At 43.5% G+C, this 25680-nt stretch overlaps 1 protein-coding gene across 1 annotated transcript in view; it reads right to left on the bottom strand.

Moving 5' to 3' along the window:
• Positions 1 to 21926, bottom strand: part of gra (granulito) — a 265219-nt gene extending 243293 nt beyond the window's left edge. Inside the window, exon 1 of the mRNA XM_068030833.1 lies at positions 21851 to 21926. The gene's annotated coding sequence lies outside the window, so the exon portion shown is untranslated. The remainder of the gene's footprint in view (positions 1 to 21850) is intronic.
• Positions 21927 to 25680: the final 3754 nt, after the last annotated feature.

The following is a 25680-nucleotide window of genomic DNA, read 5'->3' as shown; positions in this document are numbered from 1 at the left end:
CCTTGGGAATTCTCTTCTCTCCTTGGAAGTTCTCTCCTTCTTCTGCAGGCTTTTTAAAAGGATGGAACAGGCTGGGCTGAGCTGGGGTTGTGTCCTTCAGTTTTATTTATTTATTTTTTTTAAAAAACTCCAACCCCTTTCAAACAGTTCATTCCCAAATCCAAACAACTCAAAAGTGAAGCCGAAAACAAAGTCCATCTTCTGACTTGTTACTTCTCTGCATACATCTTATCCACTTACCAGGGTTTCTGTTCTATTTTTAAACTTGAGTCATGTGACAACCAGTAAATGTTGTCAAACAAGTCCTTTCAGTATCCTCGTGATGACCCTCTTGGAATAAAACTGTCCAACATTTCTTAAGTTTGACTATGAATTCCTCAAAAAATATATTTATCAAAAACAGAAGCATTTTCATAGCATAAAAATGTCTGACAGCCAGGGCAAGCTGGCCCAAACCACACTGTCTAATTTTGCAGCTTATTTGAATATTAACACAAGCTCCCAGTATATCTTTGACCTTGTGCCAAATAGTCTAATGAGCGTTACAAAAAAATCTGACTGCCAGTTCAAATTGCAAATGAAAATAGGATATAGAAGCATATATTATTTCAGCTCTGTTAAAGATTCAAAATGGATGTTGAATTTCCAAGAATGGGAAGAGGGGGAAAAAAGTGCAAGGCAAAATGAAATGCAAAGAAACCCAAGATGGTGACATGAAGTGACATTTGTGGGCTAGAGACTGAGTGGTTTAACACCCAACATCCCGTTTAATTGCTGGCAAAGTGGATATAAACAGTGCAAGAAATAGGTACAAGGAGATTTGCTGTGCGTGGTACTTCCTGGAGGACAGCAGTACACGGTCTTTGAGGTGCCAGGATCAACCATTTGTGCAGTACATGATGTCAAATTAGGCATGCAGAAGCCTTTCTGTGCTCTGACCCGCTGATGTCCCTTTTCCAAACAAAAATGATAAACATGTTGTCTCTTGCAAACACCACATATATGGACAATTGCGGAATGAAAGTCAGGCAGATTCTGTAAAAGATGATTGATTCACTCCACCGGATTACTACCTAGGCACTGAAGAAAAAAATCTAGTATTTGTGAACTGCTAAAGGGAATTAGTTATGAAGTTAGGCAGGTAAAAAGGGAAGCATGAAACATTGGCAAAGAAAAGCAGGATGCGCCATCACTGAGCCCCCACGATATTTCGCATGGGGTCTCATTTAAATGGAGGGGGCGGAGCGGTCGCCCCCAATGATGTAGAGGGGGCAGCCACTCTGTCTCAGGCAATGGCATCCAGCACCACTGCACAGGTGCCAGCATCATTTTTATGGGGCTTCAGGCCCTTCACTTTTATTTACATGTTTAAAGGTGCTGTTTTGGTAGAAAGTGCAGAAAATTTTAATTTATCTTTAATTCCTCTCTCCTTGCCCCACCCCCAAATGAGTTCTCATTTAATAAATTGAGATTTCCCCCCAGAAAAAACACTTTTGAAAATGTTGAATCTTAACCCTCTCAACCTCTTCCCACCATTTGCACAACAAATCAGAGTGGTTTCCCCACTCCCACATCCCTCTCAACTTGAAGATTTCACTCCTCCCCCCTCCCTACCAGTGTCACACCTCAGAACTCCTAACAGTTCTGTAGGCGCAGGAGTTCTGGCTGATGGCCAGAATATTGGCGTGGGACAGCAGCGGGGACAAGGTTGGTTCATTTGAATGATAACATAATTTTAGCATTGAAATGAAGGACCCACTGCCAAGTGGCGGGGTGGGGTAGCTGCACAAGGGCCACACCGCCGCCAGTTAATGCGACGAAGCCTTCTCAGCATCGGGGTTTGTGGTGGGCCGCTCCCAAAAGAATTTTACGACACTGGAGGGCTCATTGAATTCAGTCCATGATGTTGGTCATCAGCCAACCTCTCTGGTTGCCATTCTAGGCTTAAATTTTTTAAGGAGGCAGTTAGGCTTATCGTTGTACAAAAGCAAAATACTGCAGATGCTGGAAATCTGAAATAAAAACAAGAAATGCCAGAAATACTCCATGTCTGACAGCATCTGTAGAGAGAAAAGCAGAGTTAACATTTCAGGTCAGTGATCCTTCTTCAGAACTGACATATTAGAAATGTAAAAGATTTTAAGCAAGTAAAACGGCAGGGGATAACAAAAAAAAAAAGAAGCTGTTGATAGGACAAGGTCACAGAATAACTGACCAGAAGGTCATGAAACAAAGGCAAATGGTATGTTAATGGTGTGCTGAAAGACAAAGCGTTAGTACAAAGAGGGTGTGAATAGACTGTAAAGCACAAAGCACTCCAAGCACAAACATTAAAAAAAAACAAACAGTGGGTAGGCACAGTAGAAACAAACAAAACACACTAAAAAACCTAAATAAAAAAAAAAAAAATTAAACTTTGCAAGTTCTCCCTGTGTCTGCGTGGGTTTTCTCCGGGTGCTCCGGTTTCCTCCCACAAGCCAAAAGACTTGCAGGTTGGTTGGTAAATTGGCCATTATAAATTGCCCCTAGTATAAGTAGGTGATAGGGACAGGTGAGGATGTGGTAGGAATATGGGATTAGTATAAATGGGTGGTTGATGGTCGGCACAGACTCGGTGGGCCGAAGGGCCTGTTTCAGTGCTGTATCTCTAAAAAAAAAACTAAAAAATAAAGTGGGGGGGGCAGTCATGCTCTGAAATTATTGAATTCAATGTTCAGTCCAGCAGGCTGTAGCGTGCCCAATTGGTAAATGAGATGCTGTTCCTCGAGCTTGCGTTGATGTTCACTGGAACACTGCAGCAGTCCCAGGACAGAGATGTGAGCATGAGAGCAGAGGGGGTGGTGTTGAAATGGCCAGCAACCGGAAGCTTGGGGTTATGCTTATGGACTGAGCAGAGGCGTTCCGCAAAGCAATAACCCAATCCGCGTTTGGTCTCCCCAATGTAGAGGAGACCACATTGTGAGCAGCGAATACAGTATACTAAATTGAAAGAAGTACAAGTAAATTCTTTGTTCCATCTTAGCCTCCCCTCCATTGCAGAAGCCTCTGGCTTTCTCAAAGCATCAAGCCTAATTATATCATCCCCACAATCATCCTGCCCAATTCATTCCCAGAAGTTAATCTGGTTAAACTCTTTCCTGTCCAATTTCTCTTGCGGGTCTTCCAGCATTCTCCTTAATGTTTTCCTATAGAATGTTGCCCCCTTGCAAGCATAGCCCTTCTCATCTACAACATTACTGCAATTGAGACTTTTGACATAGTAATCCTAATAGAAACTTGGTTCAAAATCAACAACTCATTCCCCTCAACTTTCACTTCATCATGACCTGCACCCTCACTGTTGTGGCCAGGGTGTTGCTTTTATTGTCATATTCCACATTGGTCTCTCTCCCTATTTGTTCATCACATTTTCCTCTTTCGGGCACCTCACCCACTTATATCCCTCCCAAATTTTCTTTTAAGATTCTCACTGTCTGTCACTCTATTCAGCCTCAAAGTGATTTTGCTTGCCAAACTCTTTTCCTCTCAGCATCTGCATCAAATGTATCCTCTTCCTTGTTGATTTAAATCTTGGCTTTGAGTCTCCTTGTTCCCTCTCCTCTGATTTTTCAGTCTTTATAGCTTCCTTCAATCTTATTCCCCATATCAACTTCTCACTGCCTCCCCATTCTCAAGGCTTGCAACCTCTAACGTTTTGATTACTAACAAGGCTATCTCCAATTACTTCCTTGTCTTCATCACAATCTTTCTGATTGTTACCAACACACTCTACCCTTAGGGGAAAAAAAACAAACCCTCTGAACCTTTATGGCTACACGCTCTACTCTTTATTCCCATTCCTGTGATCCTTCACCCATCATACCATAGTCAGGAGGTGCTGGCATAGTAGTAATGTCACTGGGCTAGTAACCCAGAGACCCAGGCTACCACTCTGGGGACATGGTTTGAATCCCACCAGGGCAGATGGTGAAATTTGAATTCAATTATTCTGGGAATTTAAAAAAAAAGCTAGTCTAATGGTGACTGTGAAACCATTGTCAATTGTTGTAAAAACCCATCTGGTTCACTATTAGGGAAGGAAAATCTACCATCCTTACCTGCTCTGGCCTACATGTGACTCCAGACCCACAGCAATGTGGTTGACTCTTACATGCCCTCTGAAATGGCCTAGTAAGTCATTTAGTTCAAGGGCAATTAGGGATGGACAATAAATGCTGGCCTAGCCAGCAATGCCCACATCCCACAAAACAAATTTTAAAAAGCTGCCTGTACAATATGCCCTCAGTTTTGTCTTCAAAGCTCAATATCTCCCATCTGCTAGGACACCATCAACCCACCCTTTCAAAACTACCATAATCAAACATTCTCAAAGCCTTTCCTTAATCCTTTTATTCTCTCCAACTACCACATTTGTAACTACCCTTTCCTCTGCAAGGTCCTTGAATATATCAACTCCCAACTTAATTTGAATCCTTTTCACACATCCAAAGCATCAAGGACTTCAGTCTAAGTCAACAATGGCATCTTCTGTGACTGAAAGCATGTTGATTTCCCCATGGTATTTCTCACAGTTGATCACACTATCACCCTCCTCCATTCCTCCTTGGTGATCCAGCTCCACATAATTGTATTTTCCACTCCTATCTGTCCCAATGCAATCAGTGTGTTTCTAGAAAACCCAACATAAAGACAAATAATAGAGTTCACAATTCACTACAGGAACTCAGGCACCAAGCTTCACAGTTCCAGCCCAACACCAGCATACAGTAATTTGCTTTAAACTGATACCAATCCTACCTTTGATTTGTACATTCCATCCATACTAACACTAAACTACAATACATTAAAAGACACAATGCAGACTTCAGATAACATGTAGCCAAGATACACTCATCTTTATCACTCTCTCCCAATGATTCAATTCCAAGCACTTTAATGACTATTACTATAAACATATAAGCAGTGACCAAACATGTCCCAAACCCTTAAGGCATGGATGAGTGACTTTCCCATCTTATCAGCTTCTCATCCTTTTACAAAAGCATCCCTGTTCAGTAGAAATGAAAGCAGTTTGAAACCCATCATGCTGATACCACAAACAGCAAGGTACTTGAAATACTTGGGTAGCATAAATCCACATTCCCACAACCTTCAGCAACAGTTGCTTCCTTCTGCTGCCCAATCATGATAGGTTTTCTTCTCAGAAAAGTCAGCTGAAGGATAGTACTGGAGACAACCTTTACTCAGTCTTACATTTATTTATGGAGTGAAACATTACAAGCATGCACTTCCTAACTCAACCATACCACAGTTTCAGTAAGTGTCTCTTTATATGTGCCCAAGTGAAATCCCAATTAATGCCCTCCACCTGCATCTAATTAAACACAACTGATTTATAATTGATAGATTCCCTTCTTTTTCTTTTAAATAAAAGTTAGAGTTAATATGCACAACCAAAATTTCAAAACAAATCAAATCAAAAAACAAATCTGAACAAAGCATTACATTGCAAAATGACCCTCCTCTAAGACCTCTAACGATTTATTTGATTTAGAAAAAGAAATACTTGTGCAATCAGACAGTTTATGACTTATATCCACCCATGCACTTTTAGAGATTTCCTTTCTGTCCAGCATTTGTTTTAAGCCAGCAAGGTCAATTCCTAACCTTCTCTCACTCTCACTTTTCATAGAGTGTACATTATCCCATAATGAGTGATTATCTACATATCTTGTATAGAATTTCACTTAAAATATTTGACATTTGGCTCATGGAATAGGAGGGTCAGTGTCAGCATGGATAAAAAATATTGGTTTAAGGACAGAAAAGAAAGAGTTGCGGTAAATATCTATTTTTCAGACTGGAGTATGCTAGTGGTGTTCCCCAAGGTTTAGTGCTAGGACTACTACTTTTTTGATATATATAAATGATTTGGATATTGGAATACAGAGTAAAATTTCAAAATTTGCTGATGACACCAAACTTGGATGTGTGGCAGACAATGAGGATGAGATACCAATCAACTGCAACAGAACATAGATAGGCTAGCAGAATGGGCAATCAAGTGGCAGATGGAATTTAATACAGAGTGTGAGGGGATGCATTTTGAAAGAAGGGAAAGGGAGAGGCAATATAGACTTAATGAAACAGTTCTAAAGAGGAACAGGTGGACCTGGGGGTTCATGTGCATAGATCTTGGAAGGTGGCAGAACATTTTGAGAGAGCGGTTAGCCATGTATATGAGATCTTGGGCTTCACAAATAGAGGTATTGAGTACATAGGCAAGGAAGCTATGCTGAACTTTATAAAGCTCTGGTTAGGCCACAACTAGAGTACTGCATCCAGTTCTGGTCACCACACTTTAGGAATGATGTGAAGGTCCTTGAGTGGGTGCAGAGGAGGTTTACCAAAAGGGTTCCAGGGATCAGGGATTTTAGCTACAAGTATAGGCTGGAGAAGTTGGGATCATTTTCCTTGGAACAAAGGAAATTAAGGGGAGATTTGATATCGGTGTACAAGAATATGACAGGTTTAGAAAAAGGTAGACTATAAGAAAGCTGTTCCCATTATCTGATGGTGCAAGGACTGGGGGACACATATTTAAGGTTGTGGGCAAGAGACGCAGGGAGGGTGTGAGGAAGAACTTCTTTATGGAGCAAGTGGTAATGACCTAGAACTCGCAGCCTACAAGGGTAGTGGAAGCAGAGATGATCAATGATTTCAAAAGGAAATTGGATGGACATTTGAGGGAAATAGATTTGCAGGGCTATGTGGAAAGAGTGGGGAATGGGACTGACTGGATTGCTCTACACAGAGCTGGCATGGACTTGATGGGGTGAACGGCCTCCTTCTATGCCATAATGACTTCATGACAAATAGAATCCTATAGCCACTGCCTCCACAACAGCCAGTGTTTCAGCAGCTCAAGTACTTTTAACAACCCTTTTTATGTTCTTAGCTTAACAAGCTAAAGGACAACATATCCCACTTTCATCTATAAGAAATACTATGAAACCAGCTGCACTCGAATACCCATTCAGAAGGTAAGCAAGTGAACCATCGCTAAAAATGACTAGCTTCATGTTCTTTGTGTCATCTAAGGATGGGAACTGATGAAAAGTCACACAGACCTGAAACGTTAACTCTGTTTTTATCACCACAGATGCTGCCTAACCCTGTTGAGAATTTCTGTTTTTGTTTGGGAACTTAAGTACTCATTTCTCCAGATTTTATTTTTTCAACATTTTACTTTCCTATAAAATATTTTCGACTTTAGGATGTTTCATCATAGTACTTAACTCCAACACATCAAAACTAGCATTTGGTCTAGTCTGAGTCCACAGCCAGTTCAATCAAACTGACCAATCAAACTTCACAATTCCTCTGTCTCTTGAGATAAAATGTCATCTATCTGTGATGACCTAGTACGACTAAACAGGATGGTACCAACACTCTCTAAATAGGATTGTTGATTTAAAGTTATTCCAGACCTACTCTACTTAATAGCTAAACCAATATATTTAAAAGCCCCAAGAGCCTGACTGCCAATCTTAAATTGTACTCTTATCATATTAATAACACATTTATCAAGTTCCACAGTGCCAGCCCATAAGAAATCATCAACATGCATCAGGAAGATGCCTGAAAGTTTCCCTTTATGATACCAATAAAACATTGAGAGATCTGCTTTTTGTTGAACACAACCTATTTTCAGTAAAGTAGACCTCACCGAAAAATATCACAATCTGGAAGCATCAATCGGGTTACACACTCATTTGTTTACTTTCCCTTCTGCATCTGATGCATCTTTGGGCTGTTTCAGAAACACTTCTCTCTGAAAAGTAACACAGCTTTTATGTCTATTGATCTACACCCCCATGAATATGTGGCTAAGAGAGCTAAAAAGATTTACAAGATTACTTTTCTAGCTGTAGGAGAGTCCACTCTAACATCTATATCACCCAGTCGCTCCTCAAAACTCCTAACAACTAGCCTCACTTTAACCTTACAAGTCCCATCAGCAAGGAATTTTTGAGCACAAATCCACTGATTTGACAAGACTGTTTGCCCTTTTCTGGTGGTTCAGAATGAACTCCAACTCTCTCCAACTATCAAATTCCTTTTGGTTTGCCTCTCATTAGTTTATCCTCAAGTTTATTGACAGCCACCAAAACTTCACAGTCATGGGGACTTCTGCTTCTAATTCTGTTCCAAGACTGTTCTATAGCCTTCATTTTATTGTCTAATCTATTAAAGCCAATGCCTCTACTTGCACTTCGATGTCTGTATGACTACTACTGTGAGATCTCCCTCTCACACTATCGGAGGCTTTCTCCTGTATGTGATCATTTTCTGACCCAAGAGTTGCTCCGGACCCACTATTAGGACTTGCACTATGCTTTCTTACTCTCTACTCTTTCACCTTATTCTGCTAGTCCATGGACCTCACTTTTTGAGTATCATCTTGAACATTCAACCAAGATTTAAACTTGCCTGTAGCTTTTCCTGCATGTCTCACAATTGTCACGTCCCTCCATTCATTAGACCCCTCTGGAATATATGTCACTCGAGGAAGTGAGGAAGATGATTGATGAAGGAAGGGCAGTGGATGTTGTCTATATGGACTTCAGTAAAGCCGTTGACAAGGTCCCTCATGGCAGACTGGTTAAAAAGGTGATGTCACACGGGATCAGAGGTGAGCTGGCAAGATGGATACATAACTGGCTTGGTCATAGAAGACAGAGGGTAGCAGTGGAAGGGTACTTTTCTGAATGGAGGGCTGTGACTAGTGGTGTTCCGCAGGGATCAGTGTTGGGACCTTTGCTCTTTGTAGTATATATAAATGATTTGGAGGAAAATGTAGCTGGTCTGATTAGTAAGTTTGCGGACAACACAAAGGTTGGTGGAGTTGCGGATAGTGATGAGGATTGTCAGAGGATACAGCAGGATATAGATCAGCTGGAGACTTGGGCGGAGAAATGGCAGATGGAGTTTAATCAGGACAAATGTGAGGTAATGCATTTTGGAAGATCTAATACAAGTAGGAAGTATACAGTAAATGGCAAAACCCTTAGGAGTATTGACAGGCAGAGAGATCTGGGCGTACAGGTCCACAGGTCACTGAAAGTGGCAACACATGTAGATAAGGTAGTCAAGAAGGCATACAGCATGCTTGCCTTCATCGGTCGGGGCATAAAGTTTAAAAATTGACAAGTCATGCTGCAGCTGTACAGAACCTTAGTTAGGCCACACTTGGAATATTGCATGCAATTCTGGTCGCCACACTACCAGAAGGACGTGGAGGCTTTGGAGAGGGTACAGAAGAGGTTTACCAGGATGTTGCCTGGTCTGGAGGGCATTGGCTATGAGGAGAGGCTGGATAAACTCAGATTGTTTTTACTGGAACAATGGAGGTGGAGGGGTGACATGATAGAGGTTTACAAAGATATGAGTGACATGACAGAGTGGATAGTCAAAAGCTTTTTCCTAGGGTGGAAGAGTCAGTTACTAGGGGACATAGGTTTAAGGTGCAAGGGGCAAAGTTTAGAGGGGATGTGCGAGGCAAGTTCTTTACAGAGGGTGGTGAGTGCCTGGAACTTGCTGCCGGGGGAGGTGGTGGAAGCAGGTATGATAGCGACGTTTAAGAGGCATCTTGACAAATACATGAATAGGATGGGAATAGAGGGATACGGTCCCCGGAAGCACAGAAGGTTTTAATTTAGACAGGCATCAAGATCGGCGCAGGCTTGGAGGGCCAAATGGCCAGTTCCTGTGCTGTACTGTTCTTTGTTCACTCTAGCCAATTGGCCTTTGGATGCAATAGCTCTGTCATGTGCATCATGATCAATCACATTACCACTATCCAGCCCTGATCTGCAGTATTCTGTTCCTCAGGACCTCCATCACAAAATGCATGAGCATTTGCAGTATAAGATGCCTCATTTACTTATATCAGCTGATCAGAGTCCAGGATTTTGGAATTAATCCCAATTAATCGTGAGGAATGAACCTGAATAGTTTGATTGACATGTTTGATAAGTACTGTCTTACCCTCACGACCTATTGGCCTTTCCATCCCTATGACCCTCTCTTTTATAATACACCAAATCTCCTAAATTAATTTTGGTCTTGAATGGTTTTATACGATGTTCTCTGCATCTTCTCCCAGACCGCAGCCTTGAAGAAATTCCATATAAAGCTTTTAAATGTGCAGAAAAAATGGAATTAATGAACCTTCTAAAGCAAGAGGTCTATCACACAGAACAGAAGGCCATTTGGGATTTCGCCCATAGTCCAATTCCCTCCAACCATCTGAAGTGAATTCTTTGCATGAACTGCCCATGCCAGGGTGGTTGTCAACCTGTACTCTGGTTGATCAGCTAAGACTTCAGGCAGCATTTCACATGATATCTTTCACAGAGTCCATTGCTGAAAGTAATTTTTTTTATTCGTTCATGGGATGTGGACATCACTGGCTAGGCCAGCATTTATTGCCTCTCCCTAATTGCTCTTGAGAAGGTGGTGGTGAGCTGCCTTTTTGAACTGCTGTAGTCCACATGGGGTTGGTACACTTACACTGTTAGGAGGGGAGTTCCAGGATTTTGATCCAGAGACAGTGAAGGAACGGCGATATAGTTCTCAGTCAGGATGTGTGTGGCTTGGAGGGGAACTTGCTGGTGATGGTGTTCCCATGCATCTGCTGCTCTTGTCCTTCTAGGTGGTACAGGTCGCGGGTTTGGAAGGTGCTGTCTAAGGAGCCTTGGTGCATTGCTGCAGTAGCTCTTGTAGATGGTACACACTGCTGCCACTGTGCGTCGGTGGTATAGGGAGTGAATGTTTGTGGATGGAGTGCCACTCAAGCTGGCTGCTTTGGTGTCGAGCTTCTTGAGTGTTGTTGCAGCTGCACCCATCCAGGCAATTGGAGAGGATTCCATCACACTCCTGACTTGTGCCTTGTAGATGGTGGACAGGCTATGAGAGTCAGGAGGTGAGCTAGTCGCCTCAGGATTCCTAGCCTTTGACCTGCTCTTGTAGCCACAGTATTTATATGGCTACTCCAGTTCCGTTTCTGGTCAATGTTAACCCCCAGGATGTTGATAGTGGGGAATTCAGTGATTGTAATACCATTGAATTTCAAGGGGAGATGGTTAGATTCTGTCTTGTTGGAGATGGTTATTGCATGGCACTTGTGTGGCGCGAATGTTATTTACCACTTATCAGCCCAAGCCTGAATATTGTCCAGGTCTTGCTGCATTTCTACATGGACTGCTTCAGTATCTGAGGACTCTCAAATGGTGCTGAAAATTGTGCAATAATCAGCAAATATCCCTACTTCTGACCTTTTGATTGAAGGCCATAGATGAAGCAACTGTAGATGGTTAGGCTTAGGACAACAACCACCACCATCTTCCTTTGTGCTAGGTACGATTCCAACCAGCGGAGAGTTTTCCCAGTGATTCCCATTGACTCCAGCTTTGCTAGGGCTCCTTGCTGCCATACTTTGTCAAATGTTGCCTTGATGTCAAGGGCAGCCACTCTCACCTCATCTCTTGAGTTCAGCTCTTTTGTCCATGTTAGAACCAAGGCTATAATGACGTCAGCTGAGTGGCGGAACCCAATCTGAGCATCAGTGAGCAGGTTATTGCTAAGTAGGTGCTGCTTGATTGCACTGGTGACGACACCTTCCATCACTTTACTGATGATTGAGAGTAGACTGATCGGGCAGTAATTGGCCGGGTTGGACCTGTCCTGCTTTTGTGTGCAGGACATACCTGGGCAATCTTCCACATTGCCAGGTAGATGCTAGTGTTGTAGCCGTACTGGAACAGCTTGGCTAGGGGTTCGGCAAGCTCTGGAGCACAGTTTTTCAGTACTATTGCTGGAATATTGTCAGGGCCCATAGCCTTTGCAGTATCCAGTGCCTTCAGTCATTTCTTCATATCATGTGAAGTGAATCGAATTGGCTGAAGACTGGCATCTGTGATGCTGGGGACTTAAGGAAGAGGCCGAGATGGATCATCAACTCAGCACCTCTGGCTGAAGATTGCTGCAAATGCTTCAGTCTTATCTTTTGCATTGATGTGCTGTGCTCCCTCATCATTGAAGATGGGGATATTTGTGCAGTCACCTTCTCCAGTTAATTGTTTAATTGTTCACCACCATTCACGACTGGATGTGGCAGGACTCCAGAGCATAGATCTGATACGTTGGTTATGGGATCACTTAGCTCTGTCTATCGCATGCTGTTTACGCTATTTGGCACGCAAATAGTCCTGGGTTGTAGCTTCACCAGGTTGACACCTCAATTTGAGGTATGACTGGTGCTGCTCCTGGCATGCCCTCCTGCACTCTTCATTGAATCCCCGGCTTGATGGTAATGGTAGAGTGGGAGATATGCCAGGCCATGAGGTTACAGATTGTGGTTGAGTACAATTCTGCTGCTGCTGATGGCCCACAGCGCCTCATGGATGCCCAGTTTTGCATTGCTATATCCGTTTGAAATCTATCCCATTCAGCACACGACACGATGGTTGGTATCCTCAATGTGAAGACGGGACCTTATCTCCACAAGGACTGTGCGGTGGTCACTCCTACCAATACTGGCATAGACAGATGCATCTGCAGCAGGTAGATTGGTGAGGGCGAAGTCAAGTACATTTTTCCCTCTTCTTGGTTCCCTCACCACCTGCTGTAGACACTGGTGATGCTTTTAACTCACACCTGAAGCACCTATTAACTGATCCGTGGGCAATCCTGAGATTCATTTCCCTATTATTGCTGTTCCAATTCTATCTTCTTTTGTAATAGCCAGATCTACTAAAGTTGCTTTCATCCTCATTCCACCTGTTATCAACCCTTCCATTGTACTGAGACCTGCATCTGGACCATTTCAAAGTCCAGCAACCATTGAGTCCTCCATTCTTTGTGTCACCACGGAATGTTTCATTTGTTCCATCAACACTGCAAGAAATTACTGTCTCCCCAGAAATTTTTTTCAATGCAGCAGATATTTGATCCAACAGGGAGTCTCTCTCTGAGAAACAAATACCAGTTAGAACCCGGAGCCTGTCCATTTGCAACACTTTTGCACAATCCAGCAATTTAAATGCTCGCACTGAACTGCAGGTCTCTAAATTGAATTTCCTCAATCTTTTATACTGCCTTTTAAAGTCCATGATATATTCCTCCATTGAATAACCATATGTTTTCCAGAATAAAAGCAAAATACTGCGGATGCTGGAAATCTGAAATAAAAACAAGAAATGCTGGAACCACTCAGCAGGTCTGGCAGCATCTGTGGAAAGAGAAGCAGAGTTAACATTTCGGGTCAGTGACCTTTCTTCGGAACTAGCAAATATTATATATGATTTCCAGAGTCTGTCAAAGTCTGATCATACCTCATAGGCATTTAATAGATCATCTTTCTTTTACATTTCATCCAAGAACTGTAAAAGAAGATCCAAACCATCATCAGTATTTGTGGGATATATCGAACATTCCTTGAAAAGGTGTTGCTAAGGGTACCCTCATGGGCCCTAGTTATGCCTGTCTTTTTGTGGGATATGTCGAACATTCCTTGAAAAGGTGTTGCTATGGGTACCCGCATGGGCCCTAGTTATGCCTGTCTTTTTGTGGGATATGTCGAACATTCCTTGAAAAGGTGTTGCTATGGGTACCCGCATGGGCCCTAGTTATGTTTGTCTTTTTGTGGGATATGTCAAACATTTCTTGAAAAGGTGTTGCTTTGGGTACCCACATGGGCCCTAGTTATGCCTGTCTTTTTGTGGGATATGTTGAACATTCCTTGTTCCATTCCTACTCAGGACCCTTCTCCCAACTCGTTTTCCGGGTCAATGACGACTGTATCGGTGCCATTTCCTGCTCCTGCCCCGAACTTTTCTTCTACTTTCCACCCTTCTCTCACCTTTACAAGGTCCATCTCCAACACTTCCCTCCCCTTCCTCAACTTCTCTGTTTTCATCTCTGGGGATAGGCTGTCTACTAATATTCATTATAAGCCCACTGACTCCCACAGCTACCTCGACTACATTTCTTCACACCCTGCCTCCTGTAATGACTCCATTCCATTCTCCCAGTTTCTCCGTCTCCGACGCATCTGCTCTGATGATGCTACCTTCCTTGACAACGCTTCTGATATATCTTCCTTTTTCCTCAACCGAGGAATCCCCCCCACTGTGGTTGACAGGGCCCTGAACCATGTCCGGCCCATTTCCTGCACATCTACCCTCACCCCTTCCCCTCCCTCCCAGAACCGCGACAGGGTTTCCCTTGTCCTCACTTTCCACCCCATCAGCCTCCATATCCAAAGGATCATCCTCCGCCATTTCCGCCACCTCCAGCATGATGCCACTACCAAAGGCATCTTCCCCTCCCTTCACCTGTCAGCATTCCAAAGGGATCGTTCCCTCTGCAACACCCTGGTCCACTCCTCCATTACCCCACCACCTCGTCCCCTTCCCACGGCACCTTCCCCTGCAATCGCAGGAGGTGTAATACCTGCCCATTTACCTCCTCTCTCCTCACTATCCAAGGCCCCAAACACTCCTTACAGGTGAAGCAGCGATTTACTTGTACCTCTTTCAATTTAGTATGCTGTATTTGCTGCTCACAATGTGGTCTCTTCTACATTGGGGTGACCAAATGGAGACTGGGTGACCACTTTGCGGAACACCTCCGCTCAGTCCAAAAGCATGACCCCAAGCTTCCGGTCGCTGGCAATTTCAACACACACCCCTGTCCTCATGCTCACATCTCTGTCCTGGGATTGTTGCAGTGTTCCAGTGAACATCAACGCAAGCTCAAGGAACAGCATCTCATTTACCTATTAGGCACGCTTTACCTGCCGGACTGAACATCGAGTTCAATCATTTCAGAGCATGACGGGCCCCCCATTTTACTTTTATTTTTAGTTATTTTTTCTTTTTTCTTTTTTGTGTTTATTTTATTTTAGTTTGTTCAGTTTGTTTCTACTGTACCTGCCCATTGTTTTTTTCATGTTTGTGCTTGTGGATGTTCAGTTTTCAGTCCATTTACACCCTATCTGTACTAACGCTTTGTCTTTCAGCACACCATTAACATATTGTTTGCCTTTGCTCCATGACCTTCTGGTCAGTTATTCTGTGACCTTGTCCTATGAACATCTCTTTCGTTATCTCTTGTCCCCCGCCCTCCCCCCTAGTTCTGAAGAAGGGTCACTGACCTGAAACGTTAACTCTGCTTCTCTCTCCACAGATGCTGCCAGACCTGCTGCGTATTTCCAGCGTTTCTTGTTTTTATATCAGTATCGAACTAACTGGCACCCAGCTCATAGATACTTTACTTTTGATTTTGCCTCTGGTAGGAAGCAACAATTCCAAGGCCATACCTTGTTTCCTCGTTGGTAGGGACGTAACCCATATCCACTTCATTCTTCCACTGGTCATAAGGTTCAGACTTTGAGAACATCAGAGGGCAATCATACCCCAACAATTTACACTTGCTTTCTGCCATTTCTCACAATGGCTATTAGGATTGTAGTTTTCTTTCTAATTTCCTTTTAGCTTCCAATCTTCACCTTTAGGCAACCATTCTCTGGTACCATGTTCTATTCAGAAAGCCAGTTGGTGAAGGATAGTATTGAAGCCAATATTTACTCAGTCTTACATTTATTTACAAAGCATTATACTTCCTAACTCAACCACATCACAATTTCAGCCAGTGAGCTGCTTGGGGACTCGCATTAGGTGTCCACGGCTCACCGAATGGGAATCCCTGTGCAGCTCACTGGCAAAGAGAACTCGAAATTTGGGCCACTGCACCGATAGCAACAGCCCACAGGAAAGGTTAAATAAGGCTATGGATAAGATTTCAAACTAGTAAGACATGGGTAGAGAGGTGGCACAAATAACAGTAGCTTGAAGAAAAAGAAATGAGAGTAAAGGTCAGGTCAAGGAAAGGAATAAGTATAACAAATGGTCAGAGATCAGATTAAGTTATGTAATATATATATATATATATATATATATATATATATATAAAAAATAATTTTAAAAGTAAATCAAGAGGAACTTTTATTAAAAACAAATTAAATTGCCATGACAGCATTGTATCCAATGTCCAAAACAAAATAGAGGAACTGGTTATAATAATTGATAGAAAGCAACCAGATATAGTAGGGGTAACTGAAACATGCTGTACGAATAACCGGTTTGGTCATTAAGTATTTCAGCACATAATGTATTTAGAAAGGATGGGGAAGCAAGAAGGGGTGATGGAATAGCTAATTAGACATAACAATGACAGTAGAAACGTAGGATTTAACTAACATTAAAATAAAAACAGAATCCATATGGAATGAAATAAAGGATAAGAAGTGATCAATCTGCTAATGGGGATACACTACAGACCTCCTACTGGTGGAAGGTAAATGGTGAAAGAAAAAGGTAGGCAAATCTATGAAATGAGTAAAAGGCATAGAATAATAATCATGGGAGATTTCAAATACTCCAGATAATGAAAGGTCATCGACCTGAAACTTTAACTTTTTTTCTCTCTCTGCAAATGCTACCAGGCCTGCTGAGTATTTCCAGCATTTTCTGTTTCTATTTCAGATTTCCAGTATCCACAGTATTTTGCTTTTGTAACAGAGGAATCACCGCTAGATCGAGTAAAGCGAAAATATTCAGAACAGATAAGGGAAGTAAGTGTAGGGTCTACGAAGTAGCAAATATCATAAAGTTTAAGGTAATGACTCAGAGAGACACAGTAAGACAAGAACTGAAGTAACATTGTAAAAAATCTAATTCTGTGAGGATGAGAATGGACCCTGGATGCCAATTTCTTTACCTACACCAATATAACGGGTGGAACGCTTACAGCTCACAATGAGAATGCACTCCTGCCCATCAAATTTAAGGCTTAGGCCTGAAAGCCAAATTTCTATACCTGTATGTTAAAATGACGTCTTGCCTATCCTTTCAAGTGGATGTAAACAAATTCCATGGCAATATCGGAAGATCAGGGGAGTTCTCCAGGTGGCATGGCCAACATTTATCCCACCAACAATATGATAAACAGATTATTTGGTCCTTCACTGGGTGTGAAGAACTATGGAATAACCTGGGGACATAAAAGGCATTATATGAATGCAAGTTCTTTCGAAACTAATAAAGGAGACCATTTTATAAACAGCTTGTCCATTACAAGCAACACCTACATTCGGACTTTGTTATCATTGAAGAATGACAAGAAAGGTGAAAGTGCCATTTGCTCCTCTTTCTACAGTGCTTGGCTAAAGCTTGGCTAAACTGTGCTTGGCTAAAGCTAGCACTCCATGCACTGATATGACTTTTTTTTCTTTTTTTTCGTTCATGGGTGCGGGCTTCACTGGCAAAGCCAGCATTTATTCCTTATCCCTAATTTCCCTTTAGAACATGGTGGTGAATCACCTTCTTGAAGCACTGCAGTCCCTGTGGTGTAGGTATACCCACAGTTCTATTAGGAAGGGAGTTCCAGGATTTTGGTCCAGCGATGATGAAGGAACGGTGATACATTTTCAAGTCAGGATGATGTGTGACTTGGAGGGGAATTTGCAAGTGGTAATGTTCCCATACATCTGCTGCCCTCCTTCTAAGCAGTAGAGGTCACGGATTTGGAAGGTGCTGTTGAAGAAGACTTTGCGAGATGCTACAGTGCATGTTGTAGATGGTATATCTGTAGCCACAGTGCACCGGTGGTGAAGGAAGAGAATGATCAACGAGATGGATAGGCTGCCAATCAAGTGGGCTGCTTTGTCCTGGATGCTCTCAAGCTTCGAGTGATGTTGCAGCTACACTAATTCAGGCAATTGGATCCGTCACACCCTTGACTTTTGCCTTGTAGATGGTGGAAAGCTTTTGGAGAATCAGAAGCTGAGTGACTCGCTGCAGAATACCAAAGAAAGAATACCCAAACCTGCTCTTTTAGCCACATATTTATGTGGCTGATCTAGTTAAGTTTCTGGACAATGGTGACCTCAAAAATGTTGATGGTGGGGGAATTTGATGATGGTAACGCTGTTGAATGTCAACTGAAGTTGGTTAAGATTCTTTCTTGTTGGAGATGGTCAGTGCTTGAATGTTATTTGCCATTTATTAGCACAGGCCTGATTATTGTCCAGGTTTTGCTCATGTGGACACAGACTGCTTCATTATTGGAGGAGCTGTGAATGGAGCTGAGCACTGCAGTGCAATCATCAGTGAACATTCGAACTCCTGCCCTTAAAATTGAGAGAATATAATTGATGAACAGCTTTGTAGATGTTTGGGTCTAGGACACTACCATGAGAAAATCTGCAGTGATATCCAGGGGCTGAAATGATTGGCCTCCAACAATCACAACCATCTTCCCTCGTGCTAGGTCTTACTCCAGCCAGTGAAGTGTTTCCCCGTGATTCCCATTAACTTCAATTTTACTGGGGTTCGTTGATACTACACTCAGTCAAATGTTGCCTTGATGTCAAGGGCAATCACTCTCACCTCACCTCTGGAATTCATCACTTTAGTCCATGTCTGGACCAAGGCCGTAATAAGGTCTACAGCCAAGTGGTCCTGGCGGAACCCAAACTGTGAATTGGTGCACAGATTATTAGTCAGTAAATGCCTCTTGATAGGACTGTCGATGACCCCTTCTACTACTTTGCTGATGATTGAGAGTGAACTGCTGGGGTGGTAATTGGCTGGATTGGATTTGTCCTGATTTTTCTGGACAGGCATACCTGGGCAATTTTCCACTTTGTTGGGTAGATGTCAATGTTGTAGTTGTACTCGAACAGCTTGCATAGTTAGTTCTGGAGCACATCTTCAGCACTGCAGCTGGGATGTTGTCAGGGCCTATGGTTTTTGCTGTATCAAGTTCGCTCAGCCATTTCTTTACATCACATGGATTGAATCAAATTGGCTGAAGATTGGGATCTGTAATGGTGAGGACCTGAAGAGGAGGCTGAGATGGATCATCTGTTCATGACAGTACTGGTAGAAGTGACCACTGCACAGTCCTTATGTAGACAAAGTTCCTTCTTCACACTGAGGACACCCTCCATCGTGGCACTACCACTGTGCTAAATCAAACAGACTCAGAACAGACCTACCAGTTCAACCCTAGGCCATCAGCCACAGCACAATTGTATTCCACCAGTCTGCAACCTCATGGCCTAGCATTACCATCAAGGGATCAACCACAAGCAGCACCAGTCGCACCTAAAAATGAGCTACCAACCTGAAGCTACAACAGAGGACTATGTGCATACTAAACTGTGGAGGCAGCACAGACAGAGCTAAGCTTTTCCATAACCAAAGAATCAGATCAAAGCTTTGCAGTCCCACCACATCCAATTGTGAATGGTGGTAGACAATTAAACAACAAACCTGAGGAGGAGGCTCCATAAACAACCCCTTGGATGGTGATGGATCATTCACTTGGCACTGGCTGAAGATGGTTGCAAACTGTTCAGTCTTGTCTTTTGTCCTCACGTTCTGGGCTCTGCATCATCGAGGATGGAAATGTTCATGGAGCCTCCTCCTCCCAGTGATTGTTTAAGACAGTAGCCAACTAGCCTCCAAAACTCCTAATCTTTATTTTTTTTATTTAGAGATACAGCACTGAAACAGGCCCTTTGGCCCACCGAGTCTGTGCCGACCAACAACCACCCATTTATACTAACCCTACAGTAATCCCTTATTCCCTATCACCTACCTACACTAGGGGCAATTTACAATGGCCAATTTACCTATCACCTGCAAGTCTTTGGCTGTGGGAGGAAACCGGAGCACCCGGGGAAAACCCACGCAGACACAGGGAGAACTTGCAAACTCCACACAGGCAGTACCCAGAATCGAACCCGGGTCCCTGGAGCTGTGAGGCTGCGGTGCTAACCACTGCGCCACTGTGCCGCCCAAGTAAGATGATAAGTATCATCCATACTTATACAAAAAAAAGTAAACTTGCCTTACTAGAGGTCTGTGGAAATTTCTGGCAGTCAGTTTTCAGTACGAAGAGCTAGCCAGCAGCCTCTAAACACCCACTTTCTCTTAAATAAAAGCAAAATACTGCGGATGCTGGAAATCTGAAATAAAAACAAGAAATGCTGGAACCATTCATCAGGTCTGGCAGCATCTGTGGAAAGAGAAGCAGAGTTAACGTTTCGGGTCAGTGACCCTTCTTCGGAACTAGCAAATATTAGAAATGTCAAAGGTTATAAGCAAGTGAGCTAGGGGTGGGGCAAGAGATAACAAAGGAGAAGGTGTAGAGTGGACAAGGCCACATGGCTGACCAAGAGGTCATGGAGCAAAGGCAAACAATATGTTGATGGTGTGTTGAAAGACAAAGCATTAGTACAGATAGGGTGTTAACGAACTGAAGATTGAGCAGCAGCAAGTACAAACATGAAAAAAAGCAGTGGGTAAGCAAACTGAACAAACTACAATGAAATGAAATAAACAAAAGAAAAAAAATTGTAAAAAATGTAAAAAAGAAAAAATAACTAAAAATAAAAGTAAAATGGGGGGCCCGTCATGCTCTGAAATTATTGAACTCAATGTTCAGTCCGGGTGGCTGTAGTGTGCCTAATCGGAAAATGAGATGCTGTTCCTCGAGCTTGTGTTGATGTTCAGTGGAACACTGCAGCAAGCCCAGGATAGAGATGTAAACATGAGAGCAGGGGGGAGTGTTGAAACGGCAAGCAACCGGAAGCTCAGGGTCCTGCTTGCGGACTGAGCGGAGGTGTTCCGCAAAGCGGTCACCCAGTCTGCGTTTGGTCTCCCCAATGTAGAGGAGACCACATTGTGAGCAGCGAATACAGTATACTACATTGAAAGAAGTACAAGTAAATCGCTGCTTCATCTTTACATTTCTAATATTTGCTAGTTCCGAAGAAGGGTCACTGACCCAAAACGTTAACTCTGCTTCTCTTTCCACAGATGCTGCCAGACCTGCTGAGTGGTTCCAGCATTTCTCGTTTTCAACCCACTTTCTCTTGGTGTTCTTTTGCATCAGAAGCCAGGCAGAAACCCCAGAAAATGGTGCAAGAGGTTTAATCATGTAACTTAAAATTTAAATGCTATTGCCTGCTTGCTGGCCATGTCAGGAAATTTTAATAAGGAAAATTATTAACAATGAATATTGCAATCTGTGGATAGCCAAATAATTTTTTTTTTAGAGATACAGCACTGAAACAGGCCCTTCGGCCCACCGAGTCTGTGCCGACCATCAACCACCCATTGATACTAATCCTACACTAATTCCATATTCCTACCACATCCCCACCTGTCCCTATATTTCCCTACCACCTACCTATACTAGGGGCAATTTATAATGGCCAATTAACCTATCAACCAGCAAGTCTTTGGCATGTGGGAGGAAACCAGAGCACCCGGAGGAAACCCACGCAGACACAGGGAGAACTTGCAAACTCCACACAGGCAGTACCCAGAATTGAACCCGTGTCACTGGAGCTGTGAGGCTGCGGTGCTAACCACTGTGCCTCATATAAATCCTGGAATTAAATTTTCAACTCTATCCTTGCCATAACACTATTCAAATTATTATTGGTTATATAAAGTAATCCTGTCGAGGTATTGATCAAACAAGAGAACTTTATACAACTACGCTACCAGTCCTTTAGAAATATAACCCAGTAATATTAGTAGTTTCCTACTTGAGCAGATGCTTTCATTGTGAAAGTAACTTACAAAACCAAAACATGACAAAATAACCACAAAGAAACAAATTCACTGCACAATTACTTAAATGGTAAACAGAATTCACAAGTGTGTATCTATATTGAGACATAGGATACAGATCATGGTAAACTTACCCTTCGTTCTCTGGATACAGCTTCCATCAGTCTGGCATGATGAACATTTGCTGACTTTGTGCAAAACGTCATTTCAATACAACTGTAAATCAAACCATTCTCCAACTTGCTTTTACAGCTTTGACAATCATCGCCGCTAATACTGCCATCTTCTGGGAAAGAGACTGAAACAAAACCATAATATGCATTCTCAGCACAATGCAGAACTAAAGGAAATGCAAAAATAGGAAGATATTAATGTATAACCTAATGGACGGCCTGCCAGGTGCCTTCTGCTGATTTATTGCATGACGTGAGATTTTTCACAACTTTTCTAATGTTGTCCTGTTGGGTGAACCTTTTCTCTCTGCAGAGAACAGGAAACATTCATAATTTTGAAATGAGTGGCAGGATTTTTTTTATTCATTCATGGGATGTGGGCGTCGCTGGCCAGACCAGCATTTATTCCCCATCCCTAATTGTCCTTGAGAAGGTGGTGGTGAGCTGCCTTCTTGAACCGCTGCAGTCCATGTGGGGGAGATGGTCATTGCCTGGCATTTGTGTGGCGCGAATGTTACTTGCCACTTATCAGCCCAAGCCTGGATATGATCCAGGTCTTGCTGTATATGGACACGTACTGCTTCAGTATCTGAGGAGTCACGAATGGTGCTGAACGTTGTGCAATCATCAGCGAACATCCCCACTTCTGACCTTATGATTGAATGAAGGTCATTGATGAAGCTGCTGAAGATGGTTGGGTCTAGGACACTACCCTGAGGAACTCCTGCAGTGATGTCCTGGAGCTCAAATGATTGACCTCCAACAACCACGACCATCTTCCTTTGCGCTAGGTATGATAAGGTATGGGCGGCACAGTGGGGCAGTGGTTAGCACCACAGCTCCAGCAACCTGGGTTCGATTCTGGGTCCCACCTGTACGGAGTTTGTAAGTTCTCCCTGTGACCGTGTGGGTTTCCGCCGGATGCTCCGGTTTCCTCCCACAGCCAAAGGCTTGCAGGTTGATAGGCAAATTGGCCATTATAAATTGCCCCTAGTATAGGTAGGTGGTAGGGGAATTATGGGGATGTGGTAGGAATATGGGATTAATGTAGGATTAGTATAAATGGGTGGCTGATGGTCAGCACAGACTCAGTGGGCCAAAGGGCCTGTTTCAGTGCTGTATCTCTAAATAAATAAAATAAAACTCCAGCCAGCAGAGGGTTTTCCCCCTGATTCCCATTGGCCTCAGTTTTGCTAGGGCTCCTTGATGCCATACTCGGTCAGATGCTGCCTTGATGTCAAGGGCAGTCACTCTCACCTCACCTCTTGAGTTCAGCTCTTTTGTCCATGTTTGAACCAAGGCTGTAATGAGGTCAGGAGCTGAGTGGCCCTGGTGGAACCCAAACTGAGCGTCACTGAGCAGGCTATTGCTAAGCAAGTGCCGCTTAATGGCACTGTTGATGACACCTTCCATCACTTTACTGATGATTGAAAGTAGGCTGATGGGGCGGTAATTGGTCGGGTTGGACTTGTCCTGCTTTTTGTGTACAGGACATACCTGGGCAATTTTTCACCTTGCAGGGTAGCTGCCAGTGTTGTAGCTGTACTGGAACAGCTTGGCTAGGGGCACAGCAAGTTCTGGAGCACAGGTCTTCAGTACTATTGCTGGAATATTGTCAGGGCCCATAGCCTTTGCAGTATCCAGTGCCTTCAATCGTTTCTTGATATCATGCGGAGTGAATCGAATTGGCTGAAGTCTGGCATCTGTAATGCTGGGGACTTCAGGAGGGGGCCGAGATGGATCATCAACTCGGCACTTCTGGCTGAAGATTGTTGCAAATGCTTCAGCCTTATCTTTCGCACTGATGTGCTGGGCTCCCCCATCATTGAGGATGGGGATATTTGTGGAGCCACCTCCTCCAGTTAGTTGTTTAATTGTCCACCACCATTCACGGCTGGATGTGGCAGGACTGCAGAGCTTAGATCTGATCCGTTGGTTATGGAATCGCTTAGCTCTGTCTATCACATGCTGCTTACGCAGTTTGGCATGCAGATAGTCCTGTGTTGTCGCTTCATCAGGTTGACACCTCAATTTGAGGTATGCTTGGTGCTGCTCCTGGCATGCCCTCCTGCACTTTTCATTGAACCAGGGTTGGTCTCCTGGCTTGATGGTAATGGTAGAGTGGGGGACGTGCCTGGCCATGAGGTTATAGATTGTGGTTGAGCACAATTCTACTGCTGCTGATGGCCCACAGTGCCTCATGGATGCCCAGTTTTGCATTGCTTGATCTGTTCGAAATCTATCCCATTTAGCAAGGTGGTAGTGCCACACAACACGAAGGAGGGTATCCTCAATGTGAAGGCGGAGCTTTGTCTCCACAGCGACTGTGCGGTGGTCACTCCTACCAATACTGTCATGGACAGATGCATCTGCGGCAGGCAGATTGGAGAGGTCAAGTATGTTTTCCCCTCTTGTTGGTTCCCTCACCACCTGCCGCAGACCCAGTCTAGCAGCTATGTCCTTTAGGACTCGGCCAGCTCGGTCAGTAGTGGTGCTACTGAGCCACTCTTGGTGATGGACATTGAAGTCCCCCACCCAGAGTATATTCTGTGTCCTTGCCACTCTCAGTGCTTCCTCCAAGTGCTGTTCAACATGGAGGAGTACTGACTCATCAGCTAAGGGAGATGGTAATCAGCAGGAGGTTTCCTTGTCTGTCTTTGACCTGCCATGAGACTTCATGGGGTCCAGAGTCGATGTTGAGGACTCCCAGGGCAATTCCCTCACTACTGTCTACCACTGTGGCACCACCTCTGCTGGGTCTGTCCTGCCGGTGGGACAGGACATACCCAGGGATGGTGATGACAGTGTCTGGGACATTGTCTGTCAGGTATGATTCCGTGAGTAAGACTATGTCAGGCTGTTGCTTGACCAGTCTGTGGGACAGCTCTCCCAACTTTGGCACAAGCCTCCAGATGTTAGTAAGGAGGACTTTGCAGGGTCGACAGGGCTAGGTTTGCCGTTGTCGGTTCCAGTACCTAGGTCGATGCCAGGTGGTCCGTCCGGTTTCATTCCTTTTTATTTACTTCGTAGTGGTTAGGTACAACTGAGTGGCTTGCCAGGTCATTTCAGAGGGCATGTAGGAGTCAACCACATTGCTGTGGGTCTGGAGCCACATGTAGGCCAGACCAGGTTTGGACAGCAGATTTCCTTCCCCTAAAGGACATTAGTGAACCAGATGGGTTTTTACAACAATCGACAATGGTTTCATGGCCAGCATTAGACTAGCTTGTTTTTTTAAGTCCAGAATTATTAATTGAATTCAAATTCCACCTTCTGTTGTGGTGGGATTTGAACCCATGTCCCCAGAGCAATACCCAGGGTCTCTGGGTTACTAATCCAGTGACAATACCACTACGCTACCACCTCCGCCTAAATTTTAATGAGATCCAGAAATTAAAATACCCCTGGCCTCATTTCTGAAGCAGAGGGTGACCTCAAACCATTACTCATTTGGCAAAAACTGTCCCAGAGTTAAAAATCAGAACCATTATTAAATACTGAGTTGAGAAGGCATATTTTTACTGTCATATCACACTCAAATGTTCTTCTGCTTATCTAGCATTACCCACAAATCACGTAAGATGCTTTCTGAAAAGTATCTAGCCTTCATTATTTTCACAATAATTTAATGTTTTAAGAAAAGATTTTATCAGTCAGTAGATTCTGCTGGGTGGCCTACCTGAGCTCATCAATTTGAGGCCCAGACCATTTCAATAGATTGGCCCTCACTTCAACTTAATTTTTGGGCTGACTGTGATATTATAGTGGTGATGAGCAGCCCTTACACTTGG

The sequence above is a fragment of the Heterodontus francisci genome, chromosome 5, assembly GCF_036365525.1.
Source record: "Heterodontus francisci isolate sHetFra1 chromosome 5, sHetFra1.hap1, whole genome shotgun sequence".
NCBI classification, from domain to species: Eukaryota; Metazoa; Chordata; class Chondrichthyes; order Heterodontiformes; family Heterodontidae; genus Heterodontus; species Heterodontus francisci.
This window is presented reverse-complemented; position numbering and strand designations above follow the sequence as displayed.